This window comes from Lactuca virosa, chromosome 6 (genome assembly GCF_052849685.1).
Source record: "Lactuca virosa cultivar CGN04683 chromosome 6, Lactuca_virosa_CGN04683_v6, whole genome shotgun sequence".
Lineage (NCBI taxonomy): Eukaryota > Viridiplantae > Streptophyta > Magnoliopsida > Asterales > Asteraceae > Lactuca > Lactuca virosa.
In genome coordinates, this window is record NC_136431.1 from 219,392,846 (window position 1) to 219,403,831 (window position 10,986).

The 10,986-nt window shown below is 32.5% G+C and overlaps 1 long non-coding RNA gene across 1 annotated transcript; it reads right to left on the reverse strand.

The window, feature by feature from the left end:
- Nucleotides 1-6,776: 6,776 nt before the first annotated feature.
- On the reverse strand, nt 6,777-7,470 carry LOC145120980 (uncharacterized). The gene is made up of 2 exons (XR_013714449.1): nt 7,147-7,470; nt 6,777-7,027 (listed from the first exon to the last, which is right to left on the reverse strand). It is a non-coding gene; the product is annotated as an uncharacterized LOC145120980 (long non-coding RNA).
- Nucleotides 7,471-10,986: the final 3,516 nt, after the last annotated feature.

Consider the following 10,986-nt stretch of genomic DNA (forward strand, 5'->3'; position numbering starts at 1 on the left):
TTGTTAATATTTATTCTCTGCAAGCTCTTTCTGAAAAGAAGACCTTATGGACAAATCTTATCAATTTGATCTCCTCCAGGTCAGGTAATTGGGTTCTTCTTGTCGACTTTAATGTTGTTAGGTGTCCAGAGGAAATATTCAATTCTATTTTTTTCCACTCTTCTACCTTTGAATTCAATAAATTCATCCACAGGGTTGGCCTCTTCGATTTAAAGATGGGATGTCGGAGGTTTACTTATTTTTATGATGTTTTTTAAACTAAGTAAAACTCGATATATTTATCGTGTGTCCTATCTTCATGGATACTTTCCCTCCATCTCGGTATTATCTCTCCCTCGGGAATTCTCTGATTACTCCCTGGTGATCTTGCATATTGCTTATGTGAACTTTGGAGCCCCTCACTTCCACTTTTATAATTCTTGTTTGTTGCATGAAGGTATTGATCAGGTGATTTTTAACTCTTGGACTAATTATCATGGCCATGAAGAAGCCGACAAACTTATTTTCTATAAACTCAAAGTTATCAAAAATGCCATTCTAGAATGGAGGATGATTGAATACGAGCATGAACATAAAGAGCTTCTTGATCTCAAAAATGTTGTGGAGAAACTTGACTGTGATGTTGAAGTGAGAACCTTGTTGGATCTGGAAAGGGCCAAACTTAGAGATGGTAAGAAGAAAATTATTGAGCTCGAAAACTTCAAACGCCTTGATTTACAACAAAAATCTAAGGTTAACTGGATAAAGGGTGGTGATGAGAATACCAAGTTCTATCATAATCACTTAAAATTTTAAAACGGGAAAAACATGATCAATGGGTTAATGGTGAATGGTCAGTGGATCACGCACACAAATGCCTTAAAGATGGTGACTCTTCATTTTTTTGGAGATAAATTCAGTGAATCTCACACTGTTCGCCCCCTTCTCCTCAACCAACACTTTAAACAGCTCTCTCCTAATCACAATTCTTTTTTGGAACGTGATTTTACCCTTGAGGAAATCAAAGAGGTTGTTTGGTACTGCAGTGGTGCAAAGGCCCCTCTTCTGAATGGTTTTACGTTTAAATTCTACAGAAGATTTGGGGACTTAATTCAGTATGATGTGATGCGATTCGTTAAATTCTTCAAAGCTAGTGGATGTATTGCCAGAGGCTGCAGATTTTCCTTCATTACTTTAATCCCCAAGATAAAATACCATTTTACCCTTACTGACTATATACCTATCAGTCTCATCGGTAGCGTCTATAAGATCGTTCCTAAGGCTTTAGCAAACAGGATCAAATTCGTTGTTGGTTCGGTGGTGGACGAGATCCAAACGGGTTTTATTGAAGGTCGCAACATTCTTGATGGCTCGTTAATCATCAATGAAATATTATCTTGGGATAAAAAGGAAAGAAGAAAGGCTTTTCTCTTCAAGGTGAACTTCGATAAAGCCTTCGAATCGCTCAACTGGCATTATCTACACTCAGTTTTAATGCAGATGGGATTTGGAAATCGTTGGCGCTTCTGGATCAGAGGCTGCTTAGCAGCTTCGAGGGCTTTTGTTCTAATTAATGGCTCCCTAACCAAATAATTTTGCATCACTAAAGGGGTTCGCCAAGGAGATCCGCTCTCCCCTTTCCTTTTCATCGTAGCTATGGAGGGCCTACATGCTACAATGAAATATGCCTACCTTTCCTCCCTTTTCCATGGGTTAAAAATCCCGAATAGTGGTCCATCTATTTCTCTACTCTTTTACGTCGATGGTGCCATCTTTGTCAACAATTAGACCAAATCCAACTTCGTGAACCTATCTAGAATTATTTGTTGCTTCCATGTGGATTCCGAATTGAGGTGGTTAACGGTGCCGACATTCTCGATTCTGATTCAGGTTCTTTCCCCTTCACATACCTTGGAGTTACTATTGCATACAACATGTGCCTTAAAAGAAATTGGTCTGCCATCATTGAGAAAGTCAGTCGCAAATTATCAGACTAGAAATAGAAAGCTCTTTCCTTTGGCGATCGGTTAATTTGGTTAAGTCTGTGTTGGGCAGTATGCCCCTCTATTACTTCTCCTTATTTAGAGCCCCTGCCTCCATTATCAACCATCTCAAGAAGATTCGGCGCCGATTCCTTTGGGGAGATTGTGATGAAAAGAATAAAAGTTGTTGGGTTAATTGGAAAGTTGTGTTGGCTAGTAAATAAGAAGGCAGATTGGGAGTTGGCTCTCTAAAAAAGTATTAACTTGGATCTCCTCTTCAAGTGGATTTGGCGGATATTAAATGAGCACTCTGTTCTGTGGAAACATGTTATATGGGGTATTCACAATCTTGACAGGAAACCTATTGCCAACATGGAGAAAAAATCCATCTCAGGGGTTTGGACTAATATTGTCAAATCCATTAGCAATATCAAAAACCTTAATATTAACCTCGACCAAATTTTAACTTGCAAAGTTGGTTCTAGTGCTCACACTTTCTTTTGGGTGGAGTATTGGACCGGTGGTGGTTCTTTTGCTTTGCGTTTTCCTGGGCTTCTGGATCTTGATATCTAGAAATCTTGTTATATCTCCGAGAGAATTTCACCCAACGGTTTCACATGGAGGTGGAAACGGGCTCCTAGACACCCATCTGAGCTCCTTGAGTTTGCTCATTTGGTCAGCATGTTACAAGATTTCTCTGTTTCGGATACTCATGACAGGTAGACTTCCCTCTCGCCCCTGATGGTAATTACAATTTTTTTGACCTCAGGTACAAAATTGATTCTCATCTGACTTGTGGAATCTATAACCCGATGGTTTGGTTCAAGTTGGTGCCTCTCAAGGTGAATTGCTTTATCTGGAGAGCCTTTTTGAATCGGATCCCGACCTCTGAAACCTTGGCTCGAAGGGGGGTTCGCATACCCAACCCCTCATGTCATTTATGTGATGACAATTATGATGATGCAAATCATTTTCTTGTGGGATGCCTTTTCACTCAGGAGGTATATTTTTGGATCTTCAAATGGTGTGATTTACCTCTTCCGTCCTTCTCTAATGTCATGGAGGTGATTCATTTTGCTTCTAATTGGGGCCGATGTCCAAAGAAGAGAAAATTGCTCTTTGTTATCCTTTATGCTCTTCTTTTAAGTGTTTGGAAGGCGAGAAACGACAAGATTTTTAATAACCGGTTCACCTCTCCTTCGAAAACGGCGGATTGCATTATTAGAATGGTGTTCAACTGGGTTAATTTTAGGGGTAATTTAGACATTGGTAATTGGTTTAATTGGGTTGTTTGTCATTTTAAAATTGTTTAAGTTGTTGCTTTTTGTTCTCCCAACCTTCTTTCTCTAAGGCTGGTGCCCTCTGCTTTTTTATAAAATTCGTCGTTTCAAAAAATGTAATAACGAAGTTGTTAAATAAATGAAAATTATAGGGAAAACCTCAGAAAAACCCAACGTATTTTCATTAAATGCTTAAAAAAATCATTATATTATTTTTTAGTACACTAAAACCCTTATATTTTCTAAAATTTTTATTTAAGGTTTTCTGACCTCAGAAAAACCTAATCTATTTTCATAAAAGGATTATAAAAACCATTATATTTTTTTAGTGCATTTAAACCCTCATATATTTTTTTTTTAATTTTTTGGTATAATGAATTGTAACAATAGAAACGTTAAGAATCGATAACCTAACATTTTTGGCTATCTAGGACTTACCAAGCTCAATGTCTTAAATTATACATTTTAAAAAATACAAGGGTTTTAACATAAAAAAAATAATATAGTGGTTTTTAAGACATTCATGAAAATATGTTGGGTTTTTATAAGATTATCCCAAAATTATAAGAAAAAATTGTAGCTCAAATCATTTGTTTTTGACAACCGATATCAGCGAATTTAGAATACGTCTTAAGGAATATTTTGCAGCTCACGATGTTGGTTGCAGCCTCAACTTCATATACGTTCAACAGAATCACATGGTGAAATCACCAACTAAGCGTGGTGTTTTACGGTGGCCTTTTGCAACCTACTTTAATTTATTTTTATTTGTACAGTTTTTTTTGTTAATCAAAACAACCTACTTTCTTTTACTTGTTTACCATAACATGTTATTTTAATTTATTTTACTAGAAAGCAGAAGTGTGTTTTGTGCACTGAACATGTTTTTTGAAAGTAGGATGCTATAAGAAACAATTCAGTAAAGTATGACACAATTTATTGCACTAAACATGATTTATGAATCTGCTCATATATTCACTTTGCAACCTGTGTGTATGTAATAAGTAGTTTCATGCTATCAGTGTGCCCTTAAGTTGAAATCGGATCTTGTCATTGGTTTTTGTTAGTAATAATATCATACTTTGTTGCTATGTTTTATATAAATTGACTCTATTGTCCAGAAAATTTAGCAAGAATATACTGTAAATAAATAAGATTTATTTGAAATGTTTTATTATTTTATATTTTATGAAATAAATAAATAAATATTATTTTATCAAAGAAAAATAGAGATAAATATTATATTTATGCTATTAAACTAGCAACAATTAAATTCTATTGTATTCTTTAAATTACAACTAAACATTTAAATTATGTCGTATTCTTTAAATTACAATTATAATTTATATATGGTTGTGTTTTATCAAAGTATAACTTTCTTTACAATGAACCGATTTTAATTTAGCATACCAAGTTTATTGGATCTGATTTCACAAATAATATTCTTTTTTATAAAAGCCTAATATGATATTAATAGAAAACACGACACATGCCTTCCAAAAAACAAAAAGAAAAAGATGACATATATAAATTCTAATCTAATTACTTGGGTAAGTATTAAAATACAAATTTAAGAAATATATCATTGGTCTTCATTGCACTTAGCATGGGATACACAAAAGGGAACATAGAAGATGTTTGTCAAAGTTCATTTTTTATGGACTTATTGTAAATAGAGGGTGGTGCAAATTAAAAAAAAGAAAGATTTTAAAAACAAACCGATAATAATGTGTGGCCTAATGATTGTGTTATGGATTTGACAGAAATTATAAAAATGAGAGTAGTCCAACATTGAGCAAGAGATAAACTATTTTGCGTAAGGGGTTAGCAAAAAAGACACCTAAATTTTCCAATTAGATACCCTATTTGATTTTTAAGGTTTTTTTATTGATTGAATTTGCATAATTTTTTGAAAAAGTTAATTATAAATAGTTTATTATAGGTTGACTTTTAATAAAAGTGTTAATATGATGTCTAAGGGGTGTTAATTTAGCAACACCCTTCCGTAATAAGGATTATATGTTCTTTATAATATAACATGCTTTAGAAATAAACCATTTTCCCAAAAAAAAAAAAACAAAAACAAAAACAAAAAAAATGATAAACGAAAATTAACCACCCCACACATATTTTTAACGTAGATCAACAACATCTATTTTTGCCAAACCACTAATGCATTGTGGTATTTGGACTATAATATGTTTACGAAAAAATATTTTTTGCAAAAAAATAAAAAAAAAAAAGAAGACTTTTCACCGTAGTAACACCCCCTTAAAAGGAATTTGGCCTGCATATATAAGCGTTTGAGGATCGTAAGAACTAAAGAACTATTAATATTTTGTAACTTGGTTAATACTTAATGATTTTATATTTTTAAGGTTTGATCTCATAGACGCAAGGAAACTATTCATCGAAATGTATTAACCACCGTCCAAAAACTATTTGCACCCGTCGCTTAGTGTGGGTAAACGTCAAATATATATATATATATATATATATATATATATATATAATTCACTTCTGACCTTTAAAAAATAACTTATTTTTACAAAAATAAATATAATAGAATAAATTATTAGTAACTTGGAGTATCCTACTAGATTTTGTAAGAGACTTTCTAATAAGATGTTTTTGTTCACTTAGTTGAAAAATGGTTAGACCAAATGAAGCTGACCAGTACTATGCATCTATCTTTGAAAAGCATTTTTAGTAATTGATTCACCCTTCTTTTTATCATTACATCTCCCCTTGATTTGATTTTTTGTCATCTAAACTATTAGTTGCACAATCAATACATCAGTGACCAACATTCCCGGGCTTTCTAAATTAAAATAGGGAGGTGATAATTCCAAGGATTGTAATCGATACTTCCACGTATTTTAAAGCAAAATGACAATTGTGCCCCTTTGTAATTAATTAATCGTTAAACCTCATTCAGATTCTTTAAACATCCAACTATTCAATTCTTTTGCCCTCCTCCTCATCTTCCATAACCACGCTAACCACCTGCTATATCTTCTTTCTCGATATCTCCACCACCACCACCACCATCATCTCTCCTTCTTTCTCCGACACCAGCAACTTCACTGACACCCCTATCTCATTGCTTGATACCGTCACATTCATCCTCTGCTTCATATATAGCGGTCACCCAATCATCGGAACACCGTGTTTAATACTCAGTTCTAAACCTAAAGCCAACTCAGACCTGAATCTTTGGTTCGCATAACTTATTTCGCTTTGGCATACCCATCAGAAGCCGATTTAATCCGTTGGTGAGTGGTGCTATAGGAATTGGGATAAATGTGGGAATGTCGCTGAAGAATTTATTTCCTTCTTCACTTGCAAAATGAATTCCTTCTGGTTAATTATGCAGGGTGGTTTTCCTTTTAAGAGCAGATTAAGGTGAAAGTGATGACGGCGGGGGACGGGATTCTTGTGGAGTGTATTCCTGGAAACCTCGTTTCTTTTTTGGTATAATGGTTTTACTAAATTTACTAAAAATATGCTTGTGAATAATCAATTAAAATTTAAATAGAACCAGGGACATAATTGTCATTTTCTTTGAAAAATCAGTGGATGTATCAATAACATCCGTGGAATTATCAGCTCCCATTAAAATAACCTTATTCTTATTTAAAAACAATATATGAAATAAACAACATATCTTAAACATTTTTTGCGACAATTCAAATATGTATAAAACTTAAGACACAATCAAAAGTTCTTCTCCCTCTTATCATCAACAAAAGATCTTCTTTATCACTTTTCATGGTATCGTAAGACCTACAGAATCCAAATCCATAGTTAAATACTATTGCAATTGCATACATTATAACACAGATAAAGAAGTGAGAGAGAGAGAGAGAGAGAGAGAGAGAGAGAGAGAGAGAGAGAGGAATTACTTCCACATGTGAAAGGTCGAGGGACTCTGCGTCCACAACCTTCAATAAATTTAACAAGGCGATTGACATTGATGGTAGCAAGCAACCCAGGGGTGATCACAGGACATATGCACTCAACATGGCTAACCCGAGCTCGTTTGCAACAAGTTGATGATGGACGCCTGCCATACATCACACTTATGCAGGCATTGATGGCGAGCTTCCTCTCTTTTTTGCAATGGGCAGCACTTGGTGCTGCCCTCGTCATCCCCAAGATCATCATAAGAATCAAAACAACAACCAAACTTGTATAAATTTTCATTTCAAAAAGTTTTAAGTTTTGAATTTTCTTGTTTTCTAACTTTACACTATATGAGGGGTTTATATATAGAGTTGAGTGATAATGCGAACGACTGTGGACTTTGGAGTAGTGGGGGTCAACGACTTACGCGGTACTAATTTGATTAATTGATGATGATTTCGCTATTACCATTTTACCCTTGAACAATTTCTTTTCTATTTTTTATATCTATTTGATCTACTTATATTTTTATATTAATATAAAATTTCTGTTATATGCATATACTGTTACATACATATTTTTTATTTTTTATTTAAAAAAACCACAGTTTTGCGTACCAACTCTATTCTAATATTACTCTTTTGAATTATGATCCTGTAAATGTGATGAACATGTGATATAGATATATTTAGCTTAAGACTGCGAATCATGTTTGAAATTTATGATAGGTTAATTTTAAAGGCTTTGAAATTAAAATTGTTAAGATAGTGTTGGGTATAATCAAACACTATAACATAATGAAAAACTCTGTTAGTGTGCCTAGTGGGATGAAATGAATCATTTGTTGTGAAATGTAATTCATTCTCATGTGCCGTTTTTCATTCTACGAGAGATGTTTTTTTAAGGGAATGAAATTATGTATTATAATTAGCGGATGTATCTTTCGTATTTGTTTGTTGAAAAATAAGAAAAACATTCAAAAAGCCCATATATTATGGGTTCACCTATTGAAACATTTTTTTTTTAAGAAAAAGACAAAAATCTTATAATTGTTTACAGAAAAATACAAGAAACCAACATTAGCTTATATATTTTGAATTTTAGATAGTAATCTTAATTTTTTTAACCAACAATTTTCAAAGAGATTATATATTCTCAGTTTATTAATGATAAAATGGTTTTTATAGCAGAAGCATGAAGTACTATTCTATTATAATCTTATTAGATTCATTCTATTGACAGACAAAGTATATTATTTTATTGTATTCTTTTTGTTTGATTGATCTTGTTTTACTGTATTTTATATGTCACACATGGCTTTGTCTTAATGTAAGATTAAAACTTTGATCATAAAGTTACAAAAAAAAATTCAAAAAAAAATGATCAGAAAGGTATAAAAAACAACTATGTTTAGGTTAAAAACTTCAATAAAAAAGCTACAAAAATAATAATTTCCAAACAGATGATATCATCGGTTAGACACAAGGAATAGAATACGATTAATACTCATTATCAAGAAAAGTGAATACAATAAATTTACGGTATGATAATACCCTCGTATACAAAAAGAATACAATAATATTATAGTAAGACAATACACTTTTGAAAATAAAAGGAATATATTAATATAATACCATCAATAACATTATAATAAGATAAAAACTTTTTGTTAAAGAGAGACCATAACAAGATTATAATAAGACAATACTATTTGTTAAACCAGATAATACATTAATATAATACCATCAATAACATTATAATAAGATAAAAACTTTTTGTTAAAGAGAGACCATAACAAGATTATAATAAGACAATACTATTTGTTAAACCAGATAATACATTAATACTATAATAAGATAATACCATTTGTTATATAATGATGATTATCATAAGACAAACTCATATCAAACATAGATGATGTATTTAGATCACAATAAGATAATATCATACGTGAAAAATGAAAAAGACAATATTTTTAGATTACACTAAGATAATATTTTTACTATCAATTATATTAAAATAATATTCTCAGTCATTTACTATTCAAAAAAGTTATGGATTTATCGTTAATGAGTCTTTTATATACATATTAGTCTACAAGATATCAACTAAAACTAAAATCTCCTATCTATAAAGAAGTAAATTTTTTTGTGATTTTCTATATAAAGTAGTAAATTTTTTTGTGATTTTCTTTAAACAACTGTCAAAAAAAAAATATCCTTAATGTATTTTTTTTCACTAATATATAACTCTTACAAGTACATTACCATATTAAGGTGTTTTGTTTATTAAAAGAAATATTTTATGTAAATTGAGTCTAAAGTTGTTTTCAGTTGACTGATTAGGTCGATCAAAACATTTCGTCAGTAGTATTTATTACTAATTAATATTGATCAACGCTTGACCTACTTCGATTTGGCCTTTAAGCAAGGATTAATTAGCAGTTAGTGGAAATTATCACTCCACCCGATGCGTTGACACTAATAAATAATCAGGTGTTCATATTTTAGTTTAATTGGTCGAGGGAGGAGTTGAATCAGTCTTCTACTACTTCTCCATGTACGGAGTAATAGTGTAACGTAAGAGTAGGCCAATTCGTGTCCACACCTAGAAAGAGCAAAAGCCTCATCATTGCTTCATAAGTTGTACATTCGGCATAACTACTTGTACCAACTACTTACTTAATTCTAGGCTTAACTTTGATTAGGAAGACAGTCTTCTAATTTTGTTGTTTTTATCATGATTTTAGGAAAGTTATTAAAGCATTTTTTCGTATTATTCTTATAAGACAACAATTATAATAATTAGAACTTGGAAGGTACAATATAAATGAATCGAAGAGCTTGACTTTAGCTTTCAGGTTGAAGCAAAATTTAAGGTTGTTTTTGGCATATAAGCTAACTTGAATTTTACAAGGGAATTGCTATATTCTGCATGATGAGACTATGAGAATAGTTTACAGACCATGAGAGTAGTTTACAGATTAATTTTTCAATAAGCTAAAAACTGGTTAGTTAAACATGTAGAGTTGGAGGCTTGGAGCAATAGGTGATCCACAAATAATTAATATCTATTTTTTGAACTTTAGAAAAACTCAATATGTTTAATATAATTGAAGGATTATGCAACCAAAAAAGATGAAAGACCATTATTTAAAGATAACGAGTTCGTGGGCGCCCTACCACGGGTCCCCATTTTTATGAGGATGGGAAGAGGGTTCGCCCTATGAGCGATATTCTAAAGCACATAAGTATGTCATACACCAACTCTTAACTAAAATTGTTACGCATGTTTTCCCAATGAACTTGATTGCAAGTGGTTAGTTTTAAGATGAAGTTGTGGGTTTTGGAACTGATGCGTGACATGACTTTGAAGGTTCGTCGCGCATCTAGCGTGTGTCCAGTGCAACATACCTAAGAGATGGCACGACGTGCCGTAGTTGGCAACTAAAACCCTAATTTCTTGGACTCATTGTAGTGTAAAGAAGCGAGTATTGATCTTCCAATTTGCGTCATGTATAGATTTGTTAGTGTTTTGGATTTCATTAGAGTTAGGGTTTGGTATTTTGCATGTTTTAGACCTGTATCCGGATAAAATTGAAAATTTTATCCATTAAAGCCCTCATTTGATTCCGATTTGAGAATTATAGCCTTTGACTAGAAGGTTTAAGAGCTTAACAGAAAGGCTGTTAACTGAAGAACGTGGTGTGCCTACTTATGGTCGCAAAGCACCTCTCGATGCCTTTCGCGACACATTATGTGAAGATCGAGGCGCGCCTAGCCGTTAACATGACTGTTAACTTTGACTGTTGACTATTAACTTTTTAACCGGTTTGACTT